We start from the raw sequence: 23,819 nt of genomic DNA, 5'->3' as shown, positions 1-23,819 counted from the left end.
CTGTTACTGTCCACTGTGTTGGCGGCACCCCAGCTGTTCCCCAGTGCTTGTCCATCTGCTGAATCTAGTAAGCCTATCTAGAGATCCTTTTTTTAGGAAGATCAGCTGTTCATCACCTAGCAGCAATCAGTTGTCAATATTCCTTTAGATAAGATTGGGGTCTGCTGTTCATTTTCCCAGTTCTATGCTCTGGAATATGATTTTTATTGCATGTCTATTTTAATTGGTCTTTTTTTTAAACTTGAGAAACAAATATTTACTAATATATAAAATTGTTCTTTTCAGTCTAATGTATTTTTAAGATGTCAGAATTGGACTTTAGTTAACAATATACCAGTATTGGTTCATTTGTTGTAACAAAAGTATATAGTGATGTAGGGTCTCAGCAACAGGGAAAACTGGGCCTGGCACCTAGGAGAAGCCTCTGTAATTCCTGTTCAGCACCTAAAAATGTTTTCAAATGAAAGTCATGTTTTATTAAAAATTCAGTACTAACTAAAACTTTATCAGGTTCCAATATGGAAAGCCTGTTAAAGTGTCAATAAGAATACAAAATAGGTTTTTTTTTTTTTGGTCTTTTTGAGACAGGGTCTCCCTGTAGCCCCAGCTGTCCAGCTGTACTGGAACTCACTGCATAGACCAGGCTGGCCTTGAACTCACAGAGATCTGCCTGCCTCTGCCTCCCGAGTGCTGGGATTAAAGGCATGTGCCACCATGTAGTTTGTTCCTATCTAATCAACACTTTGCTTTTTCTTATACAGAAACTAGGTTGGGTTAATTGGATTTGTGGGTCATCAACTTTCCATTTATAGCTCTCATACATCACATCATCTTAACTAAAAAGCTAATCAGTGTCTTATGCTATTAAGAAAACAATGGAAGGCATTCAGCCCATCCACTCAAATGAACTTATTGATCATAGTACAGAAGGCTTCCAGAAACCGAAGGCTTGGAGAAATGCATGGAATAAAGATCAGTGGCTTGAACAAGTCCTCTGTTCTTGTGATAAACCCAAGGTAAGTGAATGGTGATGATTCTATAAGAAACAGTTCATAATAGAAAGAAGAGAGGCTTATGAGACACACACTAAATGGTTGCTGCATGACTACTGGTGAGATGCCCATACTCCTGTAAATAAACCCTCACCTGTGCTCATGTAAGCAACCTTAAAGAAACTCATTGGGTCAGTAAAAATTTCAGAGTAGAAGGGGACTAGTTAGGGAGAGGAAGGAGAGGAAGGAGAGGAGCGGGAGTGGGAGGGGACAAGAGAGGTTAACAAGGAGTGAATATGATCAAAATACATTATATGATTATATCATAATGAAACTCACTATTAAGTATAATTAACATATATCAATAAAAGAAACAACTGAATAAGCATCTTATGTAGCATATGCAAATGATCAAGAGAGAAGAATTCTTTCATTGTTTAATCAATAATATGACATTATATGGCTTCCTGCTTCACTAAACATCTTCTATTCTTAAACAATTGGAGAAACAATCATGGATTAAAGTTTCCCCAGAACTGTGCAAACAATCAAGGCAATCATAGAAGCCCTGTGACACCAGTTTGCTTGCAATTACCTTGCCTAGGTTAAAAAAGAAATCACAGCTACAAACCTTGGATATGTCATAGAGGACAGTGCAGTATGCTTTTATAAAAACTTTATATATTTTCTCTATTTAGTAAAAATTCCCTTGCACTACCAAGCTTTTATTTGCTCCACTATCTTTTTCATTTTTTATGATACAAAAGAAAATATTTCATGAGGCAAACTATGAAGATGGTCTTGTTTGGTTGCTTGGGAGTTTGCCTTTCCCATTTGTGACAGTCGTTAGGCAAGGAGACTATGCAATCTGGAGTGGAGCCTCCGTCCCTAATGCAGTAATCATGTCTATTGACTTATGCATGCAATAAGCAGACAATTGCCTTTAATGCAATCTGCTATATGCATTATTTACATCCTCCAGTGCATTAGTAAGGAACACGAGGAGCTAGGGAAAAATCAACGGAGCAAGCCTGCTTCTCTGTTCTGTTGGTAATATCACTGCATGTCAGAGCATGCAAAGGGGTCTTCCCTGAGTATATACAGTGTTTTCCAATTCTCAGTGTACATGTTTCTTCTGCTCTCATTGCACCTTCAGTTCATTGATTGGTCCAAAGTCTGACGCTCAAGAGTGTTGAGATTCTTATCCACCTGCTTGTCCAGAGGTCAGTTGGAGAAGTCACTCTATCACTATGCCTTACTTTACTAATTTTTTTTCAATCTGACCCAGTATCTCTCCAAATAGCAGCAAGTACTTGTTCTTTTTTAGACTAAACACAATTCTATCATTTAACCATTTGTATCAACCATTGAGATTTTTTGTAACTAATTCAGCTAAGCCTGCATTTGCTCTTATCCTACTGCAAGGCTGGTTTGAAAAATATTTCTACTGAGTCTTTGGGAGTTTCATATAATATATTTTGATCCTATAATCCCATCCTCCAACTAAGGTTCTTTTTTTGTTTCAGTTTTGTTTTGCTTATTGAAGCATTTTTGAGATAATTGTAGACTTGCAGGGAACCCTAAGGAAGAAAAGACAGTTCTCCTCTGTACATTTTGGTTAGTATTTTCCAAATGATAACATTTTGCAAAGTTAGATGATTTCTTTCTTGTGATGGAACCCATAGCCTTACACATACTGAGCTGGAACCCTCAGTCCTTGGAATATTTTTATTTTCTCCCACTCCATCCCCCCCACCCCACTGGTGATTGAACCCTGAGCCTTGAGCTTATCAAACTGATAAGCTGTACCTCCGAGCTACAGCTCAGCCCCCCCCCCTTTTTTTTAAACTTCTTAGACTGTGATTTTATCTCTAGAAATTCAATTAGATGATACACATTTTTTTTTTGGTAAGGCACAAGTGAAGGCACAGTGAGGCTGTAGAAGAGTGATAGAGAAATGATGGAAAAACCTCTTGTAGCCTAGGAATGAGAAAGGTTCAACATCAGGACCACACGCGGAGTCAAGACCATTGGAAGTTCATTCTTGAGAATCAGTTCTTCCAAGGCTAGAATCTGTAAATGATAGAAACCTCCCTTGTCCCCCAAATAAAGTCAACACAGAGGCAAAGCCACTACCATGCCCAACCAGGGATCTCGGGGGAGGGCGCTGTGGGGAGTATAGCCACTCAGGGAAGGAGTGAAACTGCTGTTGGACACCTGGAAGTCCTCCATCCCTCCACTCTGCTCCACCATCAGCCTACCATAAGAGGAATGTGGTACCATGGCTCTGGAATGGGGACCACAGCTCCAGGCTCAGAGGAAGGGCTCACAACTCCCACTTCATGGAGGGTGCCACAGCTCCAGCTCACAGGAAGGGAGCACAGTCCCAGGGGCATGGCTGGGTTTAGGCTTGATATTATCACATGCATATCCAGTAGGATTGGAGGAGCAATGGGAACCTACTTGGCATGGACATCATTATTGGGAGAGTCTCAGAAAGAGTGTAGATATAATTTAATGTATTGAAACAGGAATAACTAACTGAAAATGTGTTTATAAAACTAAGGAAGACCTTCATTAGATCACAAAACTTTTTAAAAAATTTTTATTTTATGTGTATGTGTGAAATATGTGCATGTATGCAAGTGTGCCCGTGTCACGCAATGCCCGTGGAGGACAGAAGAGGGCATGGGATGCCCTGGAACTGGAGTCACAGATAGTTAGCCACCACGTGGGTTCTGGGATTTGAACTTGGGTCTTCTGCAAGTCAGTGCTCTTAACTGCTGAGCTATCTCTCCAGCCCTAGATCACAAAACATTTCTATTTGAAGAAAACATTCTGAATCTGTCATGCTTCTTTGTCAAGACTAGCTCTTTATTCTAACCACAAATTGGTTAGGACACAATGCATTTTGGTAAACAGATGCCTTTAATCATTTACAGAGTTCTGACATGAAAGTTCTTTGATTTCTCTTATTCTACCAACTTTCTAAATACCCTACACCAGAGATGGTTAAGGAGCGCCATACCTATATTTGTGGATAAGTAAGCAATGTGACCATATAAACCTGCAGGTTTAGCCTCGATAACTTTTATTCAAAAGTTAAGAGATTAAGAAGCAGGAGTTAGTAATACTCCAGCTATGCCTGTGTCAAGACACATTCTTTTCATTTAAATGTACAGAACATAAGGAAATTTGGAGAGGACAAAGAGAAAGCTTGAGAGGAAACTGAAAGCTCTATTTTAAGGTAATTTTTTTTCTACTGGTTTTTAGTTTTAAGTTGGAGATAGGCCTTTGAGGCAGTTTCTAAAGCATTTGGGTTTCTCGGCATCATCCAGAATCTGTGTTCTCAGATTCACATGAGGGACACATTGAAAAGCTACATCTGTATAGTGTCACTTAGGTGCAATCGTAGCACGTTTAACTCATTCTCCAAAAAGCTAAAATGCACTAAGCTGAGGGCTTTATGTCATAGGTGAAAGGCTGACATATTCACAATCTTTTTACTCCTTGAGATTTCCAAGGTCCAAAGAATATGTATGCCTTACAGATCACATAGCTAGTTGAAGGGCAGCACTTGAATTTTAGGGGTATGTGACCGAAAAGCGCAAACTCTTAACTACTCCATAAGCACTCCCAGTTCCTCTGGAGTGAACTGAAGCTTCAAGCCATTCCTCTTTCTACCATTCAAGATTTATGGAGACACAGCAGCATCAAATCAAAAGAAGTGTTCTTGTGAGGCCTTGTGTGCTAGAGAGAAAGACTCAGCTGCACAGAGCACTAGTCAGAGTGGTGTCCACCATTAGCCCATAGGAAGTTACAGTTGTTGTTCACCTGTGCAGTGTCTCCTACGTGTAATATACAGAAATGATGGAATTCTTACCTGAACAGCCACAGTGATTAAAAACAACAGAGGGAAAAGGGACAAAGAAAGAAGGGGATTTGGGGAGCAACAGAGTGTAAGAAGAAATGTTTTTATGCATTTATATGTGTGCTGGAATGGAGAAGAGGTGAGCAGTAACCTCTGATGGGGGGAAAAGAGGCGTCAGAAGACAGCAGACTGTCAGAGTGATAAATGAGAGAAACAGAACAAAAGCAGATTTGAAACTCCATAAAGGTCAACATAACTGAATACGTAGGCTTATTTCGTGCTTGCCAGCAACGATTTTTGGGTTAAAAATAACATCACCCAAAACATTATATTAAAATTAGATTATAAGTATTTTATAATATTTATGGAAATCATCTTCAGATTATTTATCAAAGATTATTATATTGTACATTATAAATATAAGAACAATTTAAAGTAAATCTTTCAAATTTTATTCTTATCAGAAAGCAAGTCTATTTTTCATATCCTTGGAATGGTATTTGTTTACTCTGAATGAGCCAAACTTATTTGTGCATGATAAAAATGTATTATTCACATATTCACAGTTGGTATTATTAGGAATGACTGTTTTTTGTAAGGGTTGGTAACTTGAAATGTGTCCAAGATTAGAGTTTTAAAATTCTTCCAGGGACAGAAGATTCTCTTTTCCTAGTTCCTTCTTTCCCTCCTCTCCTCTCTTCCTCTAAATTTCTCTTTCTCTATTAATCTCTTTTTTACTCTTCAGGTATCCCCTCTCTTCTAGTCCTTCCTTCCTGGGTTGGGGAGTAGAGTCTGATTGAGATGAGATAGAATTACATCTGAACGTATAAAAATGAGGCTTATTTAGGATCATATAACTTCAGAACCAGGCTGCACAAGGCAACACATAACATTATTCCTTGATTATGGGGTACAGAAACATAAACTCAAAGAAGCAAAATTAATCATTTCTACCTCATCTCCTAAGCATCATCAAGTGAAGAGCTAGAATCTAGTTATTAATCCACTGAACTTTCTAACATACTTATTTTCTGTTCTTAACAGCTACCCTACCAAGAAGGAAAAGGTACAAGCTCCATGCCTATGAATGCACCAGAATCAGACTTCTGTTATTTTATTGTGGGATAGGATTTAGAACCTGATGTAATAGAGAAGCCCCAGGGATTACGGTTCAAGAGATTATGGATGTTGTAGCCTCTTCCCAAATATGTAACTTGACTTTCTGTTTTAGAACATATTTAAAGCCATTTTTCTTTACAGTTTTATTTCTCCATTTTTTTCTTCAAGAGAGACAATCTATAGTTGTCTTTCTCTTAAGTTTACTTTCCAAAGTGGACTGAACATCCCTAAGCAATAAAATTCTACTCTACCAAATAAAGAAAAATAGATAATGTCAAAAGTAGTTTAAAAAAGGAATGTGTTCTTTTTCAGGGAGTTATTTTCAGGGGCAGCTAATCAATTTGATTAGTGAGTTTTGATTTGAAATTGTTGCTGTTTTTATGGCAAGGGAATGGTCTTTCGTATCAACACTGGGACCGAAAGACTATAAAACTTAGAAAACTATGACAGTCCTCCTGTATCTCTAAAGCAAAAAAGTTCTTCTTGGAACCACAGGAAAAAAAAAGAATAAAACAGCAAAGTTCTGTGAATTTCAACATTTTTGTCTTTTATTATTCTCTCACAAATACAGACATGAACAAATGCCATTGCTGAATAAAAATGTATATAACAATACTGTCACCTTATCTTTACACCATTTTTTGGTTTTGAAAGTTCAAGGAAGTTTTACACTTCCCTTAACAGTTATAATAATTCATCTGTGGCAAGGGTCTCTCTGATTACATTTGAAGAAAACCACCAAAACTTCCAGTTAACAAAGAATATTCCAAAGGTCCTACGGTGAGGCACTGTCAGAGTCCTGGTTTCTTCAAACTTCCCATCCATGGATTTAACATGGCTTCGTTCTCAGAGGATCCACAACCTGTAGCCCAGGAGGAGGCCTGAGTTCAGTGATGAATGGAATTTTCTGTTTTATTTAAAATGTCCTTAGTCTATTGGAGAAAGAAATCCAAGTAAACCAAAGACAATGTACCAGGCACTTTGGCGCCACGGAGGAAAGATCCAGGTGACACCTGTTAGGAGGCTTCCTGGAAGAGCGATTAGGAGCGATTCTTGACAGATTACTGAATGAAAAAATGTTCAGTTTGCCATAAAGTCATTGTGGTTATTGTGCTTTAGAGCAGGGCTGCAGCACTGATTGATTTTCTCTCTTAGCAGCTTGCATAGTATTGTTTAGAACTATGAGGGCTAGTCCTCAGGGAGAAGGCTTCCAGGTCAGTTCCAGCTCCACTGCTCCAAGTTCGGTGTCTGAAATATGTACTGTCTTCAGCAGTAGGTAATCCAAGGGTTGTGGCATAGCTTGTGGTTTTATTTTTGCCTAATAACCACAACTACTGGCACAGCAAACAATCTCTATTGGTGCAGTAGTGGAACTGTTATCTAGGGGTTAATCAACAGTTATCTAATTGGGCTGAAGGCCCTCTCAATGGGAGGGGACTCACACCTGACTAGAGAGGTCATAGATCCTAGAGAAACCCTATGTCTATCATATCTCCAGACAATGAAATTTCTTATCACACGCTAAATATGGATCCTTACATTTACAGACGAATGTACCATATACCACTAATCAAAGAAGCTTCTTTGTGCAACAGATGGGGGCTATTACAAAGTTCTACAACTGGTCACAAACAGAATATACGTCTGAGAGATGCCCAGCCCTAAGTGACACATCTACAGTGGAACCTCTACACCTAAGGCTCATGGAATATAGTGGAACAAGGGTAAAGAAAACACTAATACATTCCTCAACTCTCACCAGCGAAGCTTCCTCATATAACAGAGTGTGATGCACACAGAAGGCCACAACTGGCTAAATTTTAGAGAGTAGGAGTCTGGTGAGTACATGTCCCTAGATAGGACTCCATATTAAACCTCATTCACTCACGGCTTAAGGACCATTGTGGAAGAGGGGGGCAGAAAGGTTCTAAGAGCCAGGGTTGGTACATGAGCATAAGGAAACAGGTTTTTGGGCCACTGGAAACTTGTTCATATGAACTTGCAGGAATGCTGACAACATGCACAAGACCCATGCTGACTCAATCAGACAAAAACCAATCATAGGCCCCAACCCTAGCCAAGGAACTATTGGCAAATGATTACTGCTGGGTGAGGGAGAGTAGATTCTATATAGGTTGACTAGACTCCAGTGGATAAACTTGCACGAAGGGACATTTGGACAGAAATGCTTGACTGGATAGGACTTAGCATATATGACAGAATTCCTGAAATCTGGTGGTGGGGGTCTATGGGCATGAGGGGAGTGGAGGGGGTTAATTTGATTTAGATGTATTATATGAAATGCAAAAAAATTCAATAAAAATATTTTTAAAGATGATCAGGATTTAAGGAGGAAAGGATGGCAGAAGAGAATACATTTGCCAAAGGAAACAAGTAGACACAGGTTTCCAAGGGAAGACCACGTCACAGCAGCAACACAGTATGAGCTGACCTGAGGTAAAACAGAGTGTGGGCTGGGCAGGAGGTAGAACAGTGACCTGGGACAGGAGGTGGAACAGAGCACTGACGCATCTACAAGTGCACACAAGGAACAGACTGTGAAGCAACGTGTTCAGAATCAAGGAGTTTGAAATCTCTGCTGAAAAACAGAGAAAATCAAAGAAAGGTTTTAAGAAGTGAGTGATATGGTTGAATTTGAATTTTTTAAATATTTTCACAGGTAATTTTTATTGTTATTGTTTGGTCAAACTAGAAAAAATATGGTAAATTAAATAGCAGGACCAATGAAGGCTTTTATCTAGTTGAGGGTTCAGAAAAATAGTAAAAATACTTTAAACAATAAAGAATGTCATTCTAACATTAAGGAAAATACAGCACTTTTGTTATTCTAAAATTTTGCCTCTAATTAAAAAAAATCTCAATTTTATACAGTTGTAAAAGATAGAGGGACTAAAAAGTAAAGTGATGTCTAAGATAAATATATTCTTTTCCTGGAAAGATTGTATGAGTTCGAAAATTATTTGCTGTCTTTTTCAGACAGGGTCTCCCTGCAGCCCCAGTTGTTCTATAATTCACCAGGTAGACCAGGCTGACCTCCATCTCACAGAGATCCACCCTTTTTGGATCCCGTGCTGTGATTAAAGGCATGCACCACGAGTAGCTGAATTTGAACTCAAAGAAATCTGCCTGCCTCTGCCTCCAGAGTGCTGGGATTAAAGGTGTGAACTGCCACACCCAGCCCTGAATTTGAATTCTTTTAAAGAACACCTTCCTGTGTTTTGAGGAGGCCATGGAGGAGGTCAACATTTGGAACAAGGGATCCCTATTTAGGAATAGTTAAAAAAAAAAAAAAGGTAGGAGATGAATGGTGCTGATTAAAACTTCTCTGTTTGGATTACAGTTTTTTATCTGTGCTATTTGTCTCTATGATTATTTTTTAAGTAGCCTTACATTTGATAGTTGGTACATGGAATCCTTGATTATCACTGCATGCCAAATAAAAGATTAAACAACTGACCCAGATGCCTTTGTTGTAGTCCTGTCTGTCACAGCAGCAGAATTACAGGTTTTGTCTACAGTCCAATGGATGCAGCAGTAGCTTTTATCAGCCATTATTCCTCCTCCTCTAGTAGCTCTTAAATTATTAAGTGAAATCGCAACTAAAACAAATTAAGAGATGGCAACAAGATTTTTAAATAACTCATATAAATCGCCAACCTTAAGCAAAGTTCAGTTGCAATCAGACACTAAATAATTTGGTATCATATTAGTTAAATAAACCTTCCAAAAAAAAGTAAAGTGAATGGTAGAAAGTATTGACATTAGTCGTTACTGTCTCCTCTAGGTTATTTTATACTCAGATTTCCTTAGTTGCACGCATTTCTCTTTACTAGATTTAGTCTAATGAAACTTTAAATAAGTTTAGATGGAGTTAAATTGTGTTTCCCAGTGTCTTAAATCTGCGTACTGACAGGAGGCAGTAAGGAGAGACACAGATTTGTACAGAACAAATGCTATAGGAGAAACTTCACGGTAAATAATTAATGAGATTTATCACAAAGCCAAAGTTTTTCAAGGCAGAGAAAAGAGATTTGATTTCAAAACAGCATGGATCTCATGAAATAGTTCGTACTGTTTTCTAACTGACAACCTAGATTGGGTGAAAATTGTCATTTTACATTGTTTCTTATGACCTAGAAGACAGTGGTCATGATACATTGAGGGGGTTGATTTGATTAGGTAGAGCAATTTCAGTCAATTTTCTTAAATATGAAACTCATCAGTTCTTGTGGCATTAATATTTGCGACACTCTTTTCTACATGGACTGACACTGAGGATTATCGTCTTGCTGCTCAAAATGAGGAGCAGTTGGCTGAAGAGCCCTCCTTTGTTAAAGAAATGGCATGTCCAGAGGTTATATGCTGCAAAGAATGTTACCACCAGCAGCAAAACCAACCTTTTTAGTGACTTAATCCGAAGTGACAGACATTTTTATGACTCACTAAATGTGTACAAATAATTTCTTAGAAATGATCCATTTAAATTTCTTCAGAAATTTAAGATTAAATATTGCCAAACTGGAGGGGAAAATTCTGGGTGATTTAAAGATTTGTTAGAGTTTCTACACTAGTTCCTTAGGACAACCACCACTTGAGCTATAAGTAGTAGCATTTTCTTCTTTATAAAGTAAGACTCTCTAGGTTTATAGGTTGCAGATTTATTACAGTTATAAAATAAGCTATCTTTTAAAATTATTCTAGAGTAGGAAAGGTGATCAGGCCAAATTCCAAGAATGAGTAGCATATTCAAAGATTTATTTCTCCTTTGCTAATAAAGAAAAAAATGGTTGTGAAATCAAGGTCAAAGTAAAAACAAAATATAGAATGATTAACTGACAGACACAGTCTTGAAAAGTGAAATAAAGATTTTACCAGAGTCAGATTTTCCCACAGAGAAAAAGAAGCATGTCAAATAAGCATTTTAGTATGTGGAAAAAAAACTACCAGTAATATGTTTGAAAGAGTCTCACTCATTTATTCGGTTTTTAAATGATCGAAGGGGTTTAAATAAATGCAACAATAGATCTTACACATCATGCCATCTTTTTAAAGTCTCTAAATTACCTGAATTTATAATCATAAATAAAAATCATATAGTAAATATTTATCTAGCAGAGTGATTCCTAGCCAATCTCTTGTCCACAGAAACATGCAGTGTATATCTTTTATAAAAATCTTGTTTAAGAAAAAATTCTTAAAATTCTACCTCCTAATGGGCAGAAAAGCAGTCTTTCTCTGTGGAACGCCTGTTTACCATTGCAGCTCAAGACAGTCATTAAATCCAAGTTTCAGTAGAAGGTATAAGTCAGTGTTATAATTCCAAGAATAAGATTCTCTAATTTCAATACATGACAGGGATAAAAATAAATTTGAATTCCCTCACACAAGATCTTTATAATAAATCACAAGGAAGATACATATACATATAAGGTTCATAAAATAGTCTTTGATCACGGTACACAGAGCTGTCAATGTGAAATACATATTGGATCCAAGGTAAGTACCCATAATATGGCTGTCTGAGTTTGTAATGAATTATTAATAATGATGGTAAAAGTAACATTAACTGGGAAATGCAAACTTTAAAATTGAGAGAGAGCCAGATGTGGTAGTTCAGGCATATACTCTCAGCACTGGGGATGTAGAGGCAAGAGGATTGCTCTGAGTTTAAAGCTAGCCTGGATTACATAGTAATGAGTTGCAGGCTAGCCTGAGCTACAGTTTGAGACTCTCTCTCAAAAGAAAAGAGCACCTGTCTTTAATTCCAGCACTCAAGGATGCAGAACCAGGCCTGGTTTCTACGAATTTGAGCCAGCCTGGCCTACATAGCTAGTTCCAAGCCAGGGCTGCATAATGAGACCCTGTCCCAAGAAAAAAAAAAAAAGAAAAAAAAGATAATAGAATGTGTTCATACTCCTGAGTTTTGTCATTTCTCATTAATAAATGTTTCAAAAGTCCTCCTAGGTGGGCTAGCAAGATGGCCCGGTCCTAAGCGATTTTGCTCCTCTTTCAGAGGACCTAAGTTCAGTCCCAGGACCCACACTGTGAGGCTCATAACTACTTGTAACTCCAGCTCCAGGGGATTCAACATCCTCTTCTGGCCTCCACCATCACCAGCACATATGTGGCATAAACTTAGACATAAACAAAAATGAAAAAAAATCTTAAAAGAAAACATCCTCCTAGGCACTCATTAGTTGACACAATACATATTTCACAATATGTTTTATATGCAGGTTACATTTCTGTTTAGGGTTGGAAAATAATAACAAAATTTAGACACTGAAACCATTTTAGGCTCTTCAGTGAGCTCCTCTGGGAGTTCATCTGAAGCCCTTGTTCTGTCCTCAGGTTTTGCTCTGTGTGGCAGATCTCTAAGAGCTCTTCCGAAGACTTCCATCCTACCACAGTTTCAGCAGCTTTGGAGGGAAATACCCCATGTCCTCAGACATTCAGATATGCTTCATGCTAGCAACACTACTTGGATGCACTGGAGAGCTTTTCCAGTTGCCTACTCTCCTGTCTGTAGAAGAAAACTTTCTTTCTTTGTCCACAAGAAGACTTTAAATGTTTAGCTCTGAGATTCCACTTGGGATTGTGCACAGTGAAAGTTTTCAGAAACCACAGTACCTATCTCAGGATGGGCCATCCTATGTGTACTGGATAGTTTTAGTGTCAACTTGATACACCTGGGTTGAGGGAGCCTCAGTTGGGGAATTTCTTTTATTGGACTGGCCTGTGGCCATGTCTGAGGGGCATCTTCTTGATGAGTGATGTGGGAGGGCCCAGCCCACTGTGGGTGGTGCTACCCCTGGGCAGGTGGGCCTGTGTTGCATAAGAAAGCAGGCTGAGCAGGGGCCAGGGGAGCAAGCCAGTAAGCAGCATTCCTCCATGGCTTGTGCTCCAGCTTCTGCCTCCAGGTTCCTGCCCTGAGTTCCTACCTTGGACTCCCGGATAAACTGTGACCCGGGATGTAAGCTAAATAAACCCTTTCCTCTCCATGTTGGTAATGGTCAGAGTATTTTGTCACAGCAATGAAGAAACAAACTAAGACACTATGCAAACTCTAACAATCTGATAAAAAAAAAAAAAAACTCGATCTAACCCTCCAACATTCATGTTATTAAATTAAAATAGGAGCAGCCCAGGATAATGAAAATCTTGAAAACCATCATAAGTAACATGACCATTTCAGATAGCAAATATGTATCTCTGAAGAATCTTCTGCCATTTATACTAGTTATAAAGAATTTTAACAGCGTGTTTATAGGAAAAGCAACTTTAAGACAGAAAACAGTGGAGCTGGAGAGATTGCTCAGTGGTTAAGAACACTGATTGTTCTTCCAGAGGAACCAGGTTTGGATTCTGGCACCCACATGACAGCTAACAACTATAACTCCAGGTCCAGGGGATTTGACAGCATTTTCTGACCTTAATGGACCTTGCACAAACATGGTGCCCTTACATACATGCAGCCAAAACACTCATGCACATACAATAAAAATAAATAAATTTTAAAAAAATTTAGAAAGATAGAAAACAACAAAAGGACAAACAAAGCATGGCATCAGATAAATCCTTGTTTGGAAAATGACTTCCTTAATAGGGTGATTTTTCCTCCTATTGGGGTGGGGCAGGAATGTTGAAATGGGAGGAGATGATGCAAGTCACACACTCACATTCATCTAAGTCTGGAGTCTCTTAGCTGCTAATAGAGACCTAGTCATTACAGATAGTCATAGGATCTGGGCTAATTTAAAGATACATAGGAAAGGAATGAAATATTATCAAAGGTGACACATTGCTACTGTGATCAGTAAACAGAATTATCTTCAAATAATTAGGACAAGGCCGGCAGCTGAGTTTTATGACAGTGAAATAAATGTGTGACAATTTTGGACAAACACAATCTCTCTTCCAGGGACAGTTCCCACATCTTCACAAATAGCTTATGAAAAATTTCTCTAAGAAGACCTTGGTCATGGTATTACTCCCTTATCAGAAAGGTAGAAACTGCATTTTCTCTGAAAATGTCAGTAAGGCCCTGTGACATAAGGGAACATAACCTTAGCCTCATCACACTAACCTTAAGCTTACGTGACACTTCATCATCCAGACAAAGAGCACTGCAAGTAAATGACATTCCTACAGGCAAACAGAGTCAGCTTAGGTCACAGGAAAATACCAGGAGAAGTGCAACATCTCTAAGAAGACAATTTGGTTTTCAAAATAGCTGGTAATGGTGAAAACATCATAGGTTTCTTTTTTCCTGAGCTTTGAAAATGCTTATATTAATATCTAGAAATAGATGCTAAATAATAAGCTCATCAAAACTCATACCTAAAATATAACCCAAGATATGTTACTGTAGACATATTAGATTGAGTAAATGGTCTGTGTTAGTTTAGGAAAGAGTGTCTAGTGCAGCCCAAAATGGTACTCTACTTAACAAATTTTGTGTCCCTGAGCCTGAGGAGCAGAAACACTACATGTTATGATCATTTATGGCTGAAGGTAGTTAACGAAGGGAACCCACAGCCTCTCTAGCCAAATATTGGCTGGAATTGTTCTTATTTCTTAAAATGAAACTCAGCAAGAAACTTTTCTAGGAAGTAAAATTAAAGAAAGAAGCAAATCTTTTCCAGGAGGTGCTGTTTGGAACTTTTGCATGTGAGTGTATGAAACACGTAGAAGTTAAGCCAGTGAACTGCAGTTTGTATGTGAATCAAAAGGCTGAGCTTCTGCAGCTGTCTAAACTGAACACTGAGCTTCAGTGGGTATTCAAATCAATCTAAGGCTAGTGGCCTCAATGGAAACGAAAGCAGGCAATTCAGACACTTCAATAAGTATCCGGTACAATTCCAAATGCTCTTGAGATACTTTGTTAAATGATAACACAACTGAAATAAATCAGCAGATATTCCCAGCCACACAGTAGATGCCAAGAACTTGTGAAAGCACCATGAAGACATGAAGTTATAAAAGAGGATAAAAGATTACAGAAAAGTCATCATGGATTCCACGGTTTCTTATTAGCCAGCCATTAAGACTTGATGCAAACCTTGGAGGATGTAGCTTTTCTGATTTTTTGTCACGTAAAATCACTACTCAGGAAAATGAAAACTGTGATAAAGATTTACAAGGGTTGGGGATTTAGCTCAGTGGTAGAGCCCTTGCCTAGCGAGTCCTCAAGAAGGTAATAAAGGGCCATGGGGTTGCTTCATAATGGGGGGATAGGGAATAATGGAGAGGACAAGTTTAATGGATAGGGGATGGGAGGGCAGAGTAGAATAGGGAATAAGAGGAATGGATACTAAAGGCCTTTTAAAAGAGTCATGGGAAGCTACTATAGAAGCTTCTTTTAATACACAAATACACAATATAAAAAGAGTTTGAATGTAGCTATCCTATAACAGGGGTTCAATGGCCCTAACACAGACCACAGGTTAGCAAATGAAAGGTCTAATGCCAGAAAAGGACTCCCTCTTTTGGAGTTGTTGACCAAAGAGAGCCCATAGGTTCTCAAACAATACTGGTTATTGCCATTTCACTTGGTTACTTACCAGGACTTGATGGTAAGATCCTATTGCTGATGATACTACATACCTGAGTCACAGAACAAACAAGGAGAAATCAAGCTATTACTGACCTTGAAGCTACATCCCTGCTGGCTAGTTTCATAGTATCTAGAAGGTGCTATGCATGTTACTGGCAGTGAAATATAATCATCAACCTTACCCAAATGTGAACTACATTAATGCCTGTGAGCTATATTAATGTCTGGCCTGGCAAAGTAGGCCACTGGTGCAATGGTGACAAGAATATTATAAGAGTAACCAACTACCTTCTAACGATTTAAGGCCTTCTTCACAAGATGGAGTCCATACTGATACTGTTATCAGGGCCAAGAACTTGTGGCTAGGCATGTCACAGACCACTGGGGAGAACCTACTACTAACCTTCTGCTAAACAGACATAATACTAAACTGACCCACAATGACGTATTGTTATACCCATGGGTTAGTACATCACTCAGTTCTGAGTAGGTTCTATTTGCAGCAGAGACCCACAACTGATCAGTATTCAGAGAATAAGAGACTGTGAAATGCTCAGTCCTAAATGGAATACCTATACCACACCTTCTCCTTTCAAACCTCAGGGATCCTTGTGGAAGAGGGGTTAGAATGATAGTAAGAGCCAGAGGTGGTAGATGAATACAAGGAATCTGTGTTATCTAGGACACCACAGGGTAGTTGCATATATGGACCCACAGTGCCTGTGATAACATGTGCAAGACCTGTGCAAACACAAGCCAGGCAGAAGGCCCAACATGGATGGGGGAGGCCCAGCCCTAGCGGAGTATCTATTGACATTTGATGGACTCTGGGAAAGGGAGAGTAAGTTTTCTTTATCAGTGTGATGCCTGGTAGGTTGATCAGACTCCAGAAAATAGACCCATACCCAGGAACACTTTGAAAACACAGATTAGACTCAGCCTTTAAAAAAAAGACAATAATAAAAGACATTAAATTTGGGGGGGGGTAGCAAGGTGAAAGTCGGGGGAGGAAGGGGTGTGAATATGATCAAAATACATTACATGAAATTCTCAAATCAATAAAAAATATTTTTTTAAAGTTAAGAGGCAAAAACAATGCGTTTTATTTTCTGGAAATGGAAGCCCTTTGGCTTGGGAGCGCATGGAAGGCAGAAGACAGAACATTGCCCTATCTTGCAGGAGTCTGTAGGGCACTAGCCCCTGGATCGCTGTGTCTCATTCTAGTCACTGCTCTTCCAGCAATGTGGATGGAGCTGAAAACAGTTTAGGCAAAGAAGGTCATTGGGAAAAGCAGAACAACTGGCATCTTTGCAGTGGTAAATATTCTGGTCTGCAAAGCTAAAAAGCCAAAGGAAAAAATAATCAAGTATTGTGTCCATTTAGGGAATGGCAAATCTTTCACCAACTCTAAGGTGACATTGAGAACTAGAAAGGGAAGGGGCTACAAAAGAGAACTTCACAGCTTGCTTTGAGAAATTATGAAGTTTGTTAATTTAAGATAAAACAATGTGCATTGATGGGGGCTGTAGAAATTGATGGATGATGCAATTTTAATAAGAGAAACTTGAGTGTTTTAACTTTATTAGATGTAAAAAATTATTATTCCATCATCAAGTATCACTAGAACTCTTACTATAAACTGTTTTCTGTAGATCCTGTGAATGTTTTTTGTTTGTTTAATTTGTGTACAAAGATTTACAGACAAGTAAAAAATGAGCCTTGTTTTGTAGCACAGAGTTCACTGATCATTTTGAATTTTGATACATCTAAAGGAAACATGATAATATATAGGTAGTTCAAAGTGATGATGGTATTAACCATCTAGGACTTCTCTCTTGAAAATATGAGATCTGGTGTTGAAGAGCTGACTCACCGTGAATGGATATCTACTTGAGTGTAACACTGGCATATCCCATAGATTGGTAATCACAGTGTGATAGCTTGGGGACGAATAAGATCTGAACTAATTCATATTAAGAGACATGTTAGCATTTGAGAACCAGATAGAGCCACCTTTCCTAAGAATGATCTTGAAGTAAACTGCATTAGGAAATTAGATGTCAAAAAAGTCAGATAAGGACCTCTGAAGTTGTCATCATATGCCCATAATTCAAATGGGGAGGAAAAAAAGCTCAAATAAAAGAACTGTGGATGGATAGGATAACTGGATTAGGCATAGATTCTTTTAAAACGGGGCTATCTTGAAGCAAAATCTTGAACTGCAGCTTTGGAGAAACTCCAGTGACTTGGAACTATTCAGGGAAGGAATTGCACGTGAAATTCTTTACATAAAAATCTTAAGGACTCACAAAACCTGATCGTACCAGGCATGGTGGCGCTTGCCTTTAATCCCAGCATTCAGGACACAGGCATATCTATGTGAGATCGAGGCCATCCTGGTCTACATAGTGAGTCCAGGCCTGCTGGGGCTACAGAAAGACTCTGTCTCAAAAAACCCAAAACCAAACAAATAAACCCCTCCCACCCAAACCCCAAATACCAAACAAACCTGATTGTGGTATCTGACAGCTGACAGTGGTGTGCTGCTGCATCCTAGCACTTGGGAGGTAGAAGTAGACTGAATTTAAGAGGAACATGGTTACACAGTGAGAAACAGATTTCAAAAACCCAATCAACCAAGAAAATGACCACAAGCCAACTAATAATCGCAAACATTTGATTGCCATAAGGCTGTATGCCTGAACAAAGCCAGGCATGGGACAATAAAGACGATGTCTTAATTTCTTTGCTGTTGCTGTGATAAAATACTCTGACAAAAGCAATGCGATGGAGAAAGGGTTTATTTAGCTCACAGTTCCAAAGTTAAGTCCATGATGGCAGGAAAAGTTGCTCCAGCAGGAGCTTGAGAGTGCGGGTCACATTGCTTCCATAGTCAAGAAGGAATGCAGCCAAAAGAGTGGGCAAAGCTTTCCACATCCATTAATGTAATTAAGATAACCCCACAGGCATGCCTAGAAGCCCATCTCATAGGTCATTCTAGATTTTTGTCAAATTCACAATTAACACTAACCATCACAGATAAGAAATAAAACCTTTAGTGGCCTATGAACACTGGAATTATTCCACTTGAGTATAATATAAGCTCCATAAGCAGCCTTTTACTTCTAATGTAATTAACAGTTTTGAATAATATGAACTTACAGTAAAACCTAGAGCTTCTCTGACAAATACCGATGTTATAGCTGGTATATTTGACAGGATACTAAATGTTTTGGTTGATAAAGGAATACTCTTGTAAATATGGACATTCTCATATGCTCAGCTGACCTGGGTTGACACGAGTTTTCCACATTTGTATAAACTGTTTATTCCATGAACATAAAATCAGTGTGGATAAAGGACCTGTTCTCAGAGTGGCTACTGTTCCATCAGTAGAGATAACGTCTAACACCATTACTCATGAAGACTTGCACTCATGATGGAATAGGAAATGGCCAGTTTGGGTCAAATAGAAAAAGTGAAATTTTATGGAAAAGATTTGAGTTCATCACCATCTATTTGCAAAATTTTAAATAGGAGGCAAACTGAGCTTGAAGGGAGTTAGCTCACATGATTAAAATAGTGTATTTAAAAAATTGGACTGGGGCTGCAGAGATGACTTGGCAGTTAGGTGCACTGGCTGCTCTAGCAGAGGACCCAGGTTTGATTCCCACCCACATGGTGGCAAACAACCATCATGTCTCCAGTTCCAGGGGAACCCAATGCCCTCTTCTGACCTCTGTGGGCATTGCTTGATAATGGTGCACTTACATACAAGGCAACATACTCACACATAAAATAAAAATCATAAAATATTCTTAAAATTTTTACCATATATAAGGGTGTTTCAATTTAAATGAAGAACAAATTATGTTCATAACAGTATTTGAAACAGGTTTAGAACACACAAACCTATTTAGAATTAAAAGTACTATGTAAGAAAGGGGAAAACTGATTTAAAAATATAAATTAGTTGTTAATTCTCATTTTTAAACTGAAACAGAAAAATTCAATAGCCCTTAGTCATATTTTCACAATCAACTTCTATGAGAACATCTTAGTTACCCAGAAAACAAAGCTATTTTGTGTGCCTACATATACATTGTACACAAATACTTTTTATCTATTTCTGCATTGTAATGACACCTTTGCTTCTGTTGTCAGTTGTTGGATGTTACAGATTACACATGGATAACTATGCTTTAAAAAGAAATAAAAATATTTGGTGAGATGCAAATGGTAGCTGCTGTGAAATGTCTCGGCAAAGGCTTACAGAAAATTATCTATAGACCAAGGACACAGAACAGAGCAGTTGAACTGCTGAGTTTCTAAGCAGAATGCATAAGCTTCATCAAGTAACTTCTGTTAAAGTAAATGAGATCCATAATGCCGAACCTTTCTGCTGTGCTAAGGTTGAAGGGGGAGAGAGACTCTCTTTGAAAAGAAGGAAGCCAGCGTTGAAATCTTATTCTGATTTTGGAATTTTAAAAAATCATTACTAAGTCTGCTTTGTAAACATTCATTGATTTCTTCTGTTCACATTGAGAATATATGCTGTTTGTGATATTTCAAAACAGAAAAATCTAGCTATAAAGTAGCTCATTAGTGCATACACTTGGAAAGTGACAAGTATAATCATAATGCCTTTAATATAATTGTCGAAAGCAGAACTTGTCACACAGGTATTCATTCTGGCAACGACACAATGAAAGAACTCAAGTGAATCATTTTTGAAGTCATTATTTTTGCTTCTGTTTAAATTTTAAGCTTCTTATCCCAAACTTCTCTAAGACATAGATTTCCTCTTCGTATTCTGATTAACTGTGTGCCCAGGAAGGGCTACACATGATGAAGGCCTACTTCATGGGAAAAGAGCTGGCTGTTAATGAACAAGGAAGAGCCATGCATCACTTGCCAGTAAGACACACTTCCACTGGGGCAAGTTCATTACTAATTCAGATCAAGGTATGGTCATCCATTGGGTAACTGTAATAGAGAGTAAAAGAAACGCAATGCAAATACAGGTGGAGTTTGGTTTCAAGTAAATTGTTCTTAATCCATCAGTGCAGATCACTGGAGGATGGCACTTTTATTTCAAGGGTCTTTTGCATAGGATCACATTGCCTTCCTTCTTTTCTTTTGTTTCCCTTATTTTCTTCTTCTCTTGTTCTTTGTTTTGTTTTGTTTTGTTATCTTGTTTGTTTTAGACAGGGTCTCCCTGTAGCCCCAGCTAGCCTGGAACTTGCTAGGTAGACCAGGTTGGTTCGGTCTCACAGAGATCTGCCTGCCTCTGCCTCCCAAGAGGTGAGATTAAAGGTGTGCACCACCACGCCCAGCACTTATTTCCTCCTCTTATTGCTCTGGCTAAGACTTCACGCAGTATACTGAATGAGTGAAGAAACTCATTGTTTTTCGTGATTTAGTTGCTTTGAGTTTCAAGTAGATTGTTCATAAGATTCTTTTCAATTGCATTTCTACAACATATGATAATGTATGAGGTATACGATGAACCACTGTAAACTTATACAGAAAAAAAGATATATAGTTAATGTGACTATCTGCTAATAGAAAATAAGACTGCATCATTGAAACAGGAATAGAAACTAAGGAAAGAATGAGGCGTTGATTCTATACTTCTATTTTAAATGTAATTTCAGTGATGTTGATAGAGTATTATCTTTCATAATGCAGAAGGATTAGTTACTTAGACTCTCAAAGGATAAATTAGAAGAGGCACCCACTCTCACAAACTGCATAAAGAGATGTTCTTTTCAAATTCCTGTAAATTCTTTCTTCTCAGGGGTAAATCGCTGTCTCAACTTTGCTTTGAAGAACAGTCTCTAGGACCAACAGTTTGTTACTTGTCCTCCTCAAAACATTTTTTCTTTTATTCTGTTCTTACTCATGGAGGTAAGAAGCGGTTCTCTAGCCTGGGTATGACTGTTCAGTGTGGCTCACTTCTACTCTTACAAGAGTTCACAAACACTGAGACTTCAAATATTAAAGATCTGAAGTAGTCAAGTGAAAATTCTGTACAATGGGTGGCAGGTGTTTCAGTCTTTACAAAACTCCTTTGAACTGCCATCTGCAAAAATTGTAGTTGCAACCCTGTAAGTTTTATCTGTCAAGTGTGGAATAGAGTAGAACTCATTGAGATCTTGCTATGTTGCTTGAAGGATCATCTGCCTATATGTATATGATGATTTCAGTTTTCAAACAGCACCTGTACACTATTAACTATGAAATCAGTGTCAACTAAAATTCAGTTAACTAAACCTTGCCATGGTGTTTATTTAAAATTTTAATCTCTGGAAAACACAGGGTTTCATTTGCTGAAATCACTTTGTCACTTCTGGCTTTGAAGAATTTTAAACACTTCATCATTTCATAAAAGCTGATGTAATATTTGGAAATTTAGCAGCTTGAAAAACAGATATTCATTTATAACACTGGTAATGTCACAGAGCCAAGTTCAAACATTTTTACATTATAGGCTGCTCTCTGTCTACACTGGGGAGGACACTGACTCAGAAGAGGACAACACATTGTAGTAATAAGGAGCCATAAGGACTTGGGAGTTAGGAAAACTAACTGCGCCATTCATGAATGTGTGATATCAACCAAATTTTCAATGTCCTCCATAAAACCGTATTGTCATATATGAAACATAAGTGTCTATGGAAATTGCAATTACCCAGTCTTTTGTTATAGACGTAGTAATAGGTTCGGTGAGGCTGTATAATCTAAGGATTCACAGAAAGACAAGATAGCCTGCAAATGACAAATCTAATGTGCTCTTTCCTTTTCATTTTCCATCTAGAAAAACCACAAAATGAAATTGTTTTGATCCAGATTAATAATAGTTGGCAGGTGATCATTACTTCTGAGGGTTACAATGTCAAGCTATGACTAGGGGAAAAATATGACAAGTGTAACAAAATGGTGAGCCAGTGCTCTAACCTAAGTAGGAATAGACGTTTAGGATTTTGAAAATTCATTCATTTCTTTACATTTTGTTTTTAATATGAAAGGGTGTAGAATCGAGTGTGCCCACCACTTCTAATGATTGCGAATTTGAGCTGTCCATCTCAGTGTTGGTCATCTAGCCTCTTGAAGACTCATTTAAATCAAGGCTCATAAATCTCTTTCATAAGATTATTTTGGAGATAAAATTAGTGGGCACACATAGCACACCAATATGGTACATAGAATATTCTGAGCATATCAGACATTTTAGACTCTTTGAAGGCTTTCTCTTTCTGTTCAAGCTTCTATTCAGTATCTGCACAAGCATTTTCTAGAAGGAGTCAAGGGTAACACCAAATGGCTCAGTAGGGGGAAATGTTCTGTACTTACATGGAAACACCCACTTCTGAAGGCTGGCTCTCTTAAATGAAAGATTTCTAAAGGTAATTTGTCTCATCTGCCGTTTCTTCCTACCCTGTGATTACTGATGAAAAGCTGAGGCTGACAGGGGTCGGGAGGCCGAAGAGACTCAGGTGTTCAGAACAAGTCGGAGCCACAGGAACGTGGGCAGGATATCATTACCAGGAAAAGAGTATGCAAACTTGTTATGGTGAAAAACTTTTAATAAGCACTTACATTTTATTTTTATTAGACAAAAGGTTCTAAAATGTCAGTTAAAACAAGTTGAAGAGGACCTGGTTATCAGTTACATTTCTGAGCAAAATATTTGAAAATTAATCTATTCTGAAAAATATAGGTGATTTGATGTATTTTTCCCAAATAAAACTTTATTCTCTTTCTAAGCATTTGAATTGAATGCCATAGAAACTATGAGCAATCCCAATAATTAATAGTAAGAAATAGAATATGATATCACAATTTTAAGCCAAGGGACAAATTTCACTGATTTTATTTACCATTACCCATCTCCTTTATCACTCTATTTATTTCAGTTTATTTCAAACATCTGAATTGTAATCACAACTTAGTTTGGTAAGAAATCCCAGAAGAGTATTGTAAACAATTAGATATTGATCCATGAGCACAAGATCTAAGAGTATACTCATTTTTCTATTTATTCTAGTCTTTAGCATAGTAATTTCCATAAAAAACAAAACTGCCTCACCAAAAAGATTAAAAGGGAGTAAATAGAGATTCAAGTAACAATCATAATTGCTTCAAAGTATAAAATAAAAACCCATTCTAAATATGAATTTCTCTCACATACATAGCACACACAAAATGCTTGTGCAAACATACGTAAGTAATTATACATAAAATAATTATATATATG

General features: G+C 37.9%; 1 protein-coding gene and 1 non-coding gene across 4 annotated transcripts in view; one reads left to right on the top strand and one right to left on the bottom strand.

The window, feature by feature from the left end:
• The window catches only part of Prkg1 (protein kinase cGMP-dependent 1), a 1,315,555-nt gene that overhangs the window by 706,929 nt on the left and 584,807 nt on the right, over positions 1–23,819 (bottom strand). The window lies entirely within an intron of this gene.
• LOC115070028 lies at positions 17,216–17,339 on the top strand. The gene has a single exon (XR_003849237.1). It is a non-coding gene; the product is annotated as a small nucleolar RNA SNORA40 (small nucleolar RNA).

Source organism: Nannospalax galili, unplaced genomic scaffold (assembly GCF_000622305.1).
Source record: "Nannospalax galili isolate Female #2095 unplaced genomic scaffold, S.galili_v1.0 scaffold175, whole genome shotgun sequence".
Lineage (NCBI taxonomy): Eukaryota > Metazoa > Chordata > Mammalia > Rodentia > Spalacidae > Nannospalax > Nannospalax galili.
Note: the sequence above shows the minus strand (reverse complement) of the source record. Positions and strands in the feature narration are given on the sequence as shown.